A 12806-nucleotide genomic window follows, 5' to 3' on the forward strand; every position below is an offset into this window, starting at 1 on the left:
CGGAATACTTTCTATAATATAATAAATCACATTAGTGTCAAACTATTCTTTGCTTCTTCCTAATATAATAATACACGCATAGACCACATTCCATACGGTCTATACTAACCCAAGAATGCAAAATCTAACAGGTTGTGGAGTTAGTTGGGCGTAATAATCCCCGTCAACGTGGTATATATGAAGAACAATAAGTGGCTCCCACATCTCCAACAACTCCAAACAGAAAAGGTACCCTAAACCAATGAAACAATATGCCATACATCATGCCCGAATTGAAAATCTACAAAATTTTTTGAAAAATCTGCGTGTTCAGACAAGGAAGTCCCCTCAAATATCATGAATTGATGTTTCAATCCAAGTGCTACTTATTTCATTTTCAGTACTAAAATTGCAGTTTTTTCTCTATGAAGAATCCGGTCAAACCAATGTGAATACTTTAAAATTGCAAAATACATGCCATGATTCAAAACATCGTATTTCAACATAAATACCATCATAACTGCATTAAAAAACAAAAACTGTCAGGAAATTCAAAATGGTAGACAAACCCTAATAATGATTTGAAAGAAAAACCCCGAATTACATAACATAAAAAACATTGAAAATACCCATATATATATATTAAAAAAATTAATAGAGTTGGATTATTCTATTCAAAACCAAATCTCTGCCTTTCATAGCGGATTTACAGTCAGAATATCGAACTGCAAGGTCCTCAAACTTGACGCCCCCACCACCAACAATTTCTTTCCTCTAGGCATTGAGTTGCGAAACATCCCACAATCCCCAGATCATTTTACTAAGACTCCGCTCAAACTTAACCTAAGGACCTACTCCAAATTAAAAAAATGATTCAAATGCCAAAAAGAGTTCAAAGAAGTTCACTTGCTTGTTCACCAAAGAGCTTCGTAGCCGAATCTATACAAGTCATCCTCATTAGAAAAATCCGTTAAATTGAAAACCTGAAATAAATATAGGTCAGAAGCCGTGAATTTCAAAATTAAAAAGGAATTCAAGCGAAAAACCCTTATATTACCTGCAATCAGAACTCAAAGAAATGAATTGATAACGTAAATGGGTTCGACTGTGTGGAAGTGAATGTGTAGGAAAAACACCCCAAAAATAATGACGAGGACGGAGGGGACCCAAAATGCACGAGGAAGATTCCCAAGCGTCACAGTTTCCTTGAGACTAAGAATGGAGGATTACATAATCGAAGAAAAAAGAGAGAAGATTGTAGATGAAGAAAACATAGGAATTATAATGATTGCAAGTGCCTGAGACAAAAATGAAAATGGGGATTTAGATAAAGAGAACGAGGCTCGATGCGAGGGGTTTGGGCATGTTGATTCGTGGTACATCACAGGGTATGAATAAGGTGTGGCCGCTATGTGGTTTTGCACAGGGTTTAAGTTGTCTAAAGACCAGTTCATATGAAAATTATTTTGCATAAGGTTTAAGTCCTATAAAGACAAATCTAAAGTGCCTTCCATTTCAAAACCTTAACTGACAGACACAAAATAAATCCTAGAAGACTGTCCCATGATATATATAAATCCTTACTAGACATCCACATCTAGAATAAACATTTCAATTCTACACTGATGAATGTTTCTGCATAAAATTGGAGCATTGACCTAGTCAGTTTTCTCCATCTTCTCCCGCAAAACTGAATTCTAGGCGTCCTTTTCAACAACAGATTTTCATCTGCTTCAATGCGTTGGAAATAATTTTCATACATGTACTCGAGGAAAAAACTCTTTTCCTCATCGTAAAGAATCATATGGCCATGCCATTTCCATACGTGGTAACTGGATTTTGGCTTCTCCGTAAATTCAACACATGTGATGTGCCCTGACCTCAACCAAATTATAGGAATTGGGCTTCAATTCATCCCCTTTTCCGCTTAAAATGATGGGAACGATCTTATGTTCAAGCTTTGTCATATCCTTCACGATATGCGAGAACTTTCTCTCATGTTAAATGACTTTATCACAAGAGCATCATTGTCGAGACACTGAGCGTGGAACCCCAATCTCTCGATCATGATGCTCAACATGATGTTCAATTTGGATACATCGAGAGGAGATTTGGGGCTCGATTTTCACACATCTCCTTCTACAAATGCAAAACCCTTGCAAAACAAGGAAGAATATATAAAAAGCCATGAAACATTGTGCATCGAGGTTTACTTATGCGCACAAGACGTGTGATGCCTCCTCGGTTGAAAAAACATTAGTGTGAAAGAAAATACCATCTTTCTAAAGAAAATACATCACATAATATTCATTACAAGACTCGCCAAATGACTACACCAATAAACCCTTGGCTTGAAATAATATGCCATTTATACAATAAAAAAAAATGTTGAAGATGAAAGCCAAACCCACCTGCACTTCAATATATAAGTGGACTCAACTTTCCCAGTGAAGGAAACCTGCCTTATCTTCTATCAAGGTAGCACAACGATAATCCATCACTAGTAGGTTGTTTAGAATACTTTGATATTGATATGGTTTAGTGGAAAGAAAATGAAAGTCTAGGAAAGAAAAAGACTCGTTAGAAAAATGCTAATGTTGGAGAGTTGACTAGCCAAAAGAAAAACATATTACTAGAAAACATGGATACATTCTTTAAGGACAAACTCATTCTCAATGTCATACTAGCATTACTTGTAAAACTCCTAGTTTGGTATTCTTTGACCTAGCCAAAAATTTGACTCCATAATCTAATAATCATAGTATGAGGAATTGTAATTAGTGGGATAGTAACTATATTTGTAATTTTGTTAAGCGTTTGATTAGAATGAAAGTGGTAAACGAAGGTGATACATTGAACTTGCAAGATTGGAATACTTGTAAATATGTTACAATGTTATGGAGGAGAATGATGCAGGAGCATCAGAACTCTCAATGAAAAAAAATTAGAGGAAGAAGACAAGTGGACAACGACATGGACAGCCAGGCCAACCTTGAGCAAGATTCGGTTAATGAACTAATTTTAGTTGAAAATCAGTTAAAAACTGAATGTATGGTAATAAGAACTGAGAGAAAGAGAGAAAAAAAAGAGGAAAAACCTGTGCATACGAGAGAGGGCAAAAATGTAGTTGCCGGAGCAATCTGGATTAAGGCTGAGATGCTTTAAAATTGTAATCTGAGTTTGTACATAATAAAAAAAAGAAAGTGTTTTATGTGAACTTGTGTCTGTGTATGTTTTTTCACTGAACTAGTTGCCAGCGTTTTTGTTTTATTTTTCTGGAGCACGAGGTTGTCCCTGGTGTGGTCGAAATCCTCAAGGTGATAACAATGTTTTGTTCAGAGCGGATTGCAAAGTATGCTTATCTCAACAATCGGAGGAGGGTGACAGTAGTGCACAAGGCAAATATAATGTATAATGAAGCTTGCTGATGGACTTTTCTTGAAGTCTTGCCGTGAGGTTGCAAAGAACTGCCCTGGCATAAAGTATAATGAGATCATTGTTGATAACTGTTGTATGCAACTTGTTTCAAAGCCTGAACAATTTGATGTTATGGTTACACCAAATCTGTATGGTAATTTGGTGGCAAATACTGCGGTTGGTATTGCAGGTGGCACTAGGGTTATGTCGGGAGGAAATGTTGGTGCTGACCATGCTATTTTTGAACAAGGAGCCTCTACTGGGAATGTTGGGAATGTAACGTTGGTTGTTAAGAAGAAAACCAACCCAGTGGCTTTATTATTATCTTCGGCAATGATGCTGCGGCATTTGCAGTTTCCTTTCATTTGCAGACCGGTTGGAACAAGCTGCTATGGGCATCATCAAAGAAGGGAAATTTTGCACAAAAGATCTTGGAGGGGATAGTACTACTCAAGAGGTGGTAGATGTTGTTATTGAAAAGTTGGCGCAATCGAAAAGGCTGTGGAAATTGCGCCAAGAACGCGAAGGAGGCCAGAGAGATGCCTTTCATTGTGGTTGGAACAATGGAAAGTGCTACGCAGTCATGTTAAGGAGACTCTGAGAAGTTTGATATGGGTTTCGTGGACCCATAACCCACAGGTCCCAAGGTTGGACTTGTAAAAAATATTGAAAACGAAGAGACCCCAAAATTTGTTTTCATCAAATGGTATCAGTGCGGGAAAAGATTTCTTGTAGAGAGGAGTTTCTTTTGCATGCGAAGAAAGAAGAGGTACGAAGAAAGAAGAGGTACAGTTTGTTGAAGATTTGTAAGCTCGTAGTTTTTTTAATTTATTTTGTGAAGGTGAGAAGATTGCAGCAAACCTGGAGCGGGGGTGCTCAATTGGTTCGAGAGGAGAGAACCGCAGAGATGCCAAGGGGACTAAGCTCAGCAGAGAAGCTTGGTAGGGCATCTGGTAGCAGCGAGGACTTGTTATGGCAGAGGTTTGGTTGCAGCTCACAGAAGGTAGTGCCACTGAAGAAGTGAAACAGTGGGTAGAATTGCTAATGCTAAGGAAACGCATATGACCAGGAGGTCATAATTTTGTACCTCGGGAGCATATGACCAGGAGGTCATAATTTTTGTACCTTGGGAGTCTTATGCAGGAGCATCAGAACTCTCAATGAAAAAAAATTAGAGGAAGAAGACAAGTGGACAACGACATGGACAGCCAGGCCAACCTTGAGCAAGATTCGGCTAATGAACTAATTTTAGTTAAAAATCAGTTAAAAACTGAATGTATGGATAATAAGAACTGAGAGAAAGAGAGAAAAAAAAGAGGAAAAACATGTGCATACGAGAGAGGGCAAAAATGTAGTTGCCGGAGAAATCTGGATTAAGGCTGAGATGCCTTAAAATTGTAATCTGAGTTTGTACATAATAAAAAAAAGTGTTTTATGTGAACTTGTGTCTGTGTATGTTTTTTCACTGAATTAGTTGCCAGCGTTTTTGTTTTATTTTTCTGGAGCACGAGGTCATCCCTGGTGTGGTCGAAAGCCTCAAGGTGATAACAAAGTTTTGTTCAGAGCGGATTGCAAAGTATGCTTTTGAGTATGCTTATCTCAACAATCGGAGGACGGTGACAGCAGTGCACAAGGCAAATATAATGAAGCTTGCTGATGGACTTTTCTTGGAGTCTTGCCGTGAGGTTGCAAAGAACTGCCCTGGCATAAAGTATAATGAGATCATTGTTGATAACTGTTGTATGCAACTTGTTTCAAAGCCTGAACAATTTGATGTTATGGTTACACCAAATCTGTATGGTAATTTGGTGGCAAATACTGCGGCTGGTATTGCAGGTGGCACTGGGGTTATGCCGGGAGGAAATGTTGGTGCTGACCATGCTGTTTTTGAACAAGGAGCCTCTGCTGGGAATGTTGGGAATGTAAGGTTGGTTGTCAAGAAGAAAACCAACCCAGTGGCATTATTATTATCTTCGGCAATGATGCTGCGGCGTTTGCAGTTTCCTTTCATTTGCAGACCGGTTGGAACAAGCTGTTATGGGCGTCATCAAAGAAGGGAAATTCCGCACAAAAGATCTTGGAGGGGATAGTACTACTCAAGAGGTGGTAGATGCTGTTATTGAAAAGTTGGCGCAATCGAAAAGGCTGTGGAAATTGCACCAAGAATGCGAAGGAGGCCAGAGAGATGCTTTTCATTGTGGTTGGAACAATGGAAAGTGCTGCGCAGTCATGTTAAGGAGACTCTGAGAAGTCTCAGATGGGTTTCGTGGATCCATAACCCACAGGCCCCAAGGTTGGACTTGTAAAAAATATTGAAAACGAAGAGACCCCAGAATTCGATTTCATTAGAGAAGCACCAAAATTTTAAAATTTGTTAATTTTTCATGGCTAGATTAATCTAGCTTAGATTCAAGATAAATTTGAACAAGGGAGATCATTTTAATACAAATTCTTGTTGCATTCTTTCAAGTTTCAGGCTTGTGTTGGAAAGAATACCTATATTATAAGGGAATCTTACACAAGTGCAAGATGAATATTGATTTCAACAATCTTTCAATGATTGTTGATTAGGGAAGTATAAACAAGAACACTAGTTACCCACAACTTGTCCTTCATCTAACGAAAGAGATTACAAGCATCTTTATTTTTTCCATAATCAACCGTGTAGGGAACAATATGATCATAGTTAGATGCATGAAGTTCACACTTAACCATTTCAATTATGTCAAATAGAGAAAGAACCCTCATAATTTCCCTAGTCTTCGCCAAACCATTGAATAGAACATTGAAAATCGAGGCAGTGCAACGTTCCTTGACATTTCCTCCCAAATATTCCAAGTAGAGTCCAAATTTCCTACCGCAAAGAAATAATGAATCATGGCAACATATGAAAATATATTGGGATTACAGAGTTGAGCTCTCATGCCACAGAAAAACCCAAAACCCTCATCAGCCCAGCATTAACATGCATTTTGATCATAATCTCAAATTGCATAATGCTTGGCTCCTTTTCTTGTGCACTCACCATCTCAACAACCTATTTTTTACTGTTTTTTTATTTTCTTATCATTGCTGCTAAAAAACAAGTCTAGATCCAACCCAAAAGCTCTTAATAATGTTACAACGCTTTGTAAATAGGGTTGTGTGAATGAAGTGCAACAAAATTTGCATGTTATGGATAAACTAGTGGATAATGGTGCATATGTTTGTCTCTTGCATACATGCATGCATAAGAAAACATTTCCAAAAAGAAAACTAATTCATGCTCATATCAATTAAATTGGAATTGTCTATTTCAAATTATGCATCTATCTAGGTAATTGAATTTATGAAAAACACCTCAATAATACATAATTTTATTGGTTGATGATCCAAGTGGATCTTCAGACACCTTGGCATCGAAATGCTCGAAAATCAAAGTGATCAGAATGATGTCGAATCAGGACCAGATCAAAGAGCTCATCTTCCTGATTGTGGAGGTGTGAACGGTTCGTCAATCCGAGTCCGGATGATGAAGTTATTGCGAAACGAAGGACAACTTGATCCTTAAGAAAATGAGGTTTTTCCATAAAAATTGGGTTTTAAGCCTTAAGAGGCAAATCACAATCGACATAGTCTAAAGGGTAGAGTTAAGGCGGGCCTTTGGAACCCCCGATCAGTGATCTCCAACTAATTGGGATCGGGGGAAGGCAGTCGACGATGGCAGAGAGTTAAGTTATGTAATCGCTAATATCAGCGCTTTTAAATCAGTGATGTTGGCATCGGTGGATCAACGTTGGCAGAACCAAAAGGCCAAGGACTAGGACACTTGGATATCAGCGATGCGATTAGCGATCGCCGATATCGGCGATCAAAATGATCAGTGTTCGGTGATTAGTGTCGGCACATGCCCATGTATCAACGAAAGACCCCGGGCCTCAGTGATAGTGATATAGTGATGCAATCTTAGCCGTCGGATCCGGAAACCGATCAATGGCTAGGATTTAATTGGAAGATCGATGATCCCGATACTAAGCGGCAATGCGATTTAATCTGGACCGTCCGATCCGGAAACAATCAATGGTCCAAATCTAATCAGCAAGATCGGCGATCGACGTTCGGTGACCTGCGATCCCAACTTGCGATATATCCCGGACCCGATAAGTTTATAGGCTCGATTTTATAAATTTTGAAATCCGAACTATCAGATTTTTCAATGATTTTCAGTGTTTTTCCAGGTTTTTGTCATATCGTTGTAAAATGATAAAAGGCCTATTTATAACGGTTGTTGTGCCCACCGATTGTTCTATACAAACGACTTCTATTACAAGCAATAGACCTCCGATTTTTATGCGTTGCCTTGTCCCAAAAACGTGTTATAAAACACGATGGGTAACAAAGATGCAGGGGGGTGCCAAAGGAAAAAGGCTGCGTAACAGAGGAAGAAAGGGCAAGAGAGATTGTACACTGCATGCCAGAGAGCGCTCGAGAGCCTAAAGCCTGTTAATGATGCCAGAGAATGGATGCAGAGAGCTGGGGAAGGCGAGAGACCATGTAAACAATGGGCGCGAGAGTAGTATGACCGAAGCTGAGAGCCTGCATGCCAGAGAGAGCTTGAAGCCAACGTAGCAGAGCCTGTTTAGTCTATAGCGCAAAAATCCATAGAGAGACAATGAATGAAGTTCAGGTAGATCGTAGCGACATAACCAGAGCACTTGGAGGCCAGGTAGCCGAGGGCTACAGACGCTGAGAGCCAAAGTAGTTTTCTCTCTTCATAAGCGATTATTCTTTTGTGATCAATTCCTCTTCATGATAGATTCTTCTTCCTGTGATTGATTCTTCTTGATCTTGGATCAATGCCTCTTTGATTGATTCTTGTGATTGATTCATCTGTTGATTAATGCTTCCTTGATGGATTCTTCTTTGATCATTTATTCTTCTTTCATATTGATGTTGTGAGATCAGTGTTTTAGCAAGCTTCAACACTTTAACAGTTGCTTGAGAGCAGCATTTCTTCATATGCCCATTCGTAGTGAGGCCATGACAATTGGTAGTGGATTGTGCCTGTGCACGGATAATGTGAACAAATGTTCACTGTGGATCACTTTATCCACTTCTTCATTCACATCTTTAGATGGCCTGTGATTGGTGTGAGGTATATGATTATTTCATATATTTCTTCTTTTACATTATGGTGCAGATCCTAGATTAATATTGATGCAGGATCTTCTTTATTTTCATGTTGTAATGATTCCTTGCTTCATGTTATGAGGAATCTTCATATGATGTACTTTATACTTTGAGATCCCTTAGTGTATTTTTCTGGGGTACTCTTGTTGTCGTTGTGCATGTGTTTTGTTTTGACATCCCTTTTGTGCCTTGTTGGTGGGATGCGCACCATGCATGTTGTGTGTCATACTGGTAGGAGTTTTGATTGAGATTTCTAGTTGTTGAACATCTCTTAAGCCACTCCTGTAAGAGGGCATTCTTCCTTGTATGATCGAGATATCATCTCTATGTACATCACTTTTATTGACAGCACCTAATGCAGCAGCCTACACCACCTTGACTAGGGCCTGGAGACGTAGTCCCTCCTGGACAAACTCCGTTAACAATGGCTTTTGTTTTCATATGCTAATGATTGTTATGTTCCTATTCTTTTCCGCGTGCACTTGTATTCCTTAATGTTCTCTTAAAATGTAAATTTTAACACATCATGAAAGTAAAATGGTCTTGGTAAGGTACTTCTTCACACTCAGACCTTGATCAAGTGGTATTAGAGCAGGTCTTAACGTTGATGTGGATTGCAGCGTGAACAATGGAATGTGCAATCACATAGGATAAGAGAGCCATGTGCGAGACCATGCTTGACATCTCGAATAAAGTGGAAATTGTGTATGAAACTCTACAGAAAGAAACAGAGGAAAAGGAGAGATTATAGCTTCAGTTGAAAGCCGTAGAAGAGGCCATGAAAGAACTGAAGCAAGATAGACATAATCTTCAAATAGAGAATGATGAATTAAAGATGCGTCTACATGAAGAGAAAAAGGAGAAGCAGAGTTTGCTACTACAGATGCAAACAAAGGACGAGGTTTTGGAAAAGCTGCAGCGAGACCCATGTGAGGTAAAATGTAGTTCTCCATCTTCATGTATATCTCCCAATGAGGATTTCGCTGTGTTTGAAAATCATACCACAAGAATTGGCTCCAAACTATTGAAGAGAATGGGATATGAAGGAAATGGCTTGGGCATTAATGGCAAAGGCATTTTCAATCCCATCCAAGTAGAGGAACTACCATGTCAAGTAGGACTTGGGTATGTCAGGAAAGAAGTTGGGGAATGCAATCCACCAACAACGAATGATGAACAGTCTTCATCAGTTCTTTCCAAATCGAAAGAGAAGGTAAAAGATGTTGATTTCCTTTCGATTTCATCTTCTGATAGTATGATGTCTGTTGGAGATGTGGAGATCCTGATTATAGGGCAAACATGAGGCTCCTTACAAAGACAAGGCACGAGGAGAAAGAACTTGGTGCTAATAACCAAGGCATCACTCAACTTTTGGAGGTTATGCATGAACCTCGATTTTCAGGCTCAAGGTAAAATAAAGGAGAGTGCTCAAAGGTGTCAGAGTCGTCCGAGACATCGTCGAGGAGAGAGAATAATGGGAAAGCATCCTCATCATCCCATGGCAGTTTCCATTTCAGAAAGAGAGCTGAGGCAAGCTCTCATCGCCATACTACCATCAGAAATAACAAAGGAAGGTATAATCACTTTCGATCTTCAAATGTTCATTTTGATTATGATCATGTTGTTAATAATGAAGATTAAGGCATCAAAAGACATGCACCTTTTGTGGTTTACCTAACCATACCTTTTCCAAGTGTTGGAAAAGAATGGCAGTACTCATGAGGCATGAAAAACCCTCTTGACAGCATGAAAAGAAATAGATTAAGAAGGTATGGAGGAAGAAAACATACTGCAGTCATTGCGACAGAAATGACCATTAGAGAGCCACTTGCTAGAAGCTCCATCCGAAGCAACACCTGAAAGGCAAAGCGTCGGTGCGTGAACTAGGAAATGCAGTTGCTCGACAAGCAAAACCACCTCAAGGAGGTGACCCGTTCACAAAGATAAGTGAGAAATGGTTTCTGGACATGTTGTCATTTCATGGTCATTCTTTTGTAAATCACTTGTTGCATTTTAAAATGTAAACGTGATGATGTGTTTCCATCACGTAGATAACAACAATGATGTATGGTCATGTTTTGAGTCATATTTTGAGTTTCATGTTAAAACTCTGAAAGTGATGTTATGTTTCCCTCACATGTTGAAACAATAGTGTTTGGCCTTATCTATGTAAAACATGTGTTGCAGGATGATGTGTTTTCCATCACTTTTTGAAGCAACCATGATGAGTTGGCCTTGTTGTCATATCTGGAGTATTACGTCTGTCTTATTGTAAACTTGCCCACTGAGTATGTGTTATAAACTCATGGCAAGTAGGGGACAGTTGGGTCTGTAGTTTGGTCATGTTATTTAAAGCATGTAATTGCAAATCCATCTACTACAAGTTGCAGATGTAGTAGGTGTCGATCTGTCGATTAAGGCTCCTAAAAACAAAGTTGAAGGAGAGGGAATCCAAACCTTTTCAGGACATTTGTGATGCAGACATGGTATAGAGAAAGGTGCAGATTACTTTTTATGCTTTTGGAGGACCAAAAGCTCCTCAGTGGGGAAGATTGATGTAGGTGGATCTTCAGACACCTTGGCATGGAAACGCTTGAAAATCAAAGTGATCAGAATGATGTCGAATTAGGACTAGATTTAAGAGCTCATCTTCCTGATCGTGGAGGTGCGAACGGTTCATCAATCTGAGTTCGGATGATGAAGTTATCATGAAAATAATGATAGCTTGATCCTTAAGAAAATGAGGTATTTCCATAAAAATTAGACTTTAAACCTTAAGAGGCAAATCACAATCGGCATAGTCTAAAGGGCGGACTTAAGGCGGGCCTTTGGAACCCCCGATCAGTGATCTCCGACTAATCGGGATCGGGGGTAGGAAATCGTCGATGGCCGAGAGTTAAGTTATGTAATCGATGATATCGTCGCTTTTAAATCATCGATGTCAGCATCGGCAGAACCTAAAGGCCGATGACCAGGACCCTTTGATATCAGCGATGCGATTAGCGATCATTGATATCGGCAATTGGAACGATCGACAATCGGTGATCGATGTCGGCACATGCCCATGTATCGAAAAAAGACCCCGAGCCACAACGATAGAGATATAGCGATGCAATCTCAACCGTCAGATCTGGAAATCGATCAATGGCCAAGATTTAATCGGGAGATCGACGATCTCGAAACCAAGGGTAGATGCGATTTAATCTGGACTGTTCGATCTGGAAACAATCAATGGTCTAGATCTAATCGGTGAGATCGGTGACCTGCAATCTCGACTCGCGATATATCCTGGACCCGATAAGTTTATATGCTAGATTTTATAAATTTTGAAATCTGAACTATCGGATTTTTCAATGGTTTTCAATGTTTTTCCAAGTTTTTATCATATCGTTGTAAAACGATAAAAGGCCTATTTATAACGATTGTCACACCCACCGATTGTTCTATACAAATAGCTTCTATTACAAGCAATAGACCTATGATTTTTATGTGTTGCCTTGTCCGAAAAACGTGTTATAAAACACAATGGGTAACAGAGATGCAGGGGGGTGCCAAAGGAAAAAGGCTACGTAACAGAGGAAGAAAAGGTGAGAGAGCCTATATGTTGCATGCCAAAGAGTGCCCGAGAGCCTAAAGCCTGTTGATGATGCCAGAGAATGGATGTAGGGAGTGGGGGGAAGGTGAGAGACCGTGTAAACAATAGGCGCAAGAGCAGTATGACCGAAGCTCAGAGTCTGCATGCGAGAGAGAGATTGAAGCTAGCATAGCAAAGCTTGTTTAATCTATAGTGCAAACAGCCATAGAGAGACAGTTCCTGAAGTTCAGGAAGATCGCAGTGACATAACCAGAGTTCTTGGAGGCCAGGTACCTGAGGGCTACAAAAGCTGAGAGCCAGAGCAATTTTCTCTACTCATAAGCGATTATTCTTCTGTGATCAATTCCTCTTCATGATCGATTCTTCTTCCTATGATGGATTCTTCATTGATCATTTATTCTTCTTGCATATTGATGTTGTGAGATCAGTGTTTCAACAAGCTTCATCACTTTGACAGTTGCTTCAGAGCAGCGCTTCTTCATATGGCCATTCGTAGTGAGGCCATGACACATTGGTAGCGGACTATGCCTGCGCATGGATAATGTGAACAAATGTTCACTGTGGATTGTTTTATCCACTTCTTCATTCACATCTTCAGATGGCCCGTGGTTGGTGTGAGGTATATGATTATTTCATATATTTCTTC

The 12806-nt window shown here is 39.5% G+C and overlaps 2 pseudogenes; both read left to right on the plus strand.

The window, feature by feature from the left end:
- The first annotated feature begins 2952 nt into the window (after positions 1 to 2952).
- Positions 2953 to 3997, plus strand: LOC149157971 (isocitrate dehydrogenase [NAD] regulatory subunit 1, mitochondrial pseudogene; annotated as a pseudogene).
- A 306-nt stretch (positions 3998 to 4303) lies between these two features.
- Positions 4304 to 5643, plus strand: LOC149157972 (isocitrate dehydrogenase [NAD] regulatory subunit 1, mitochondrial pseudogene; annotated as a pseudogene).
- The last annotated feature ends 7163 nt before the right edge of the window (positions 5644 to 12806 follow it).

The sequence above is a fragment of the Pinus tabuliformis genome, chromosome 5_2 (assembly GCF_031772625.1).
Source record: "Pinus tabuliformis cultivar Carrire ecotype Pingquan chromosome 5_2, CPIR1, whole genome shotgun sequence".
NCBI lineage: Eukaryota > Viridiplantae > Streptophyta > Pinopsida > Pinales > Pinaceae > Pinus > Pinus tabuliformis.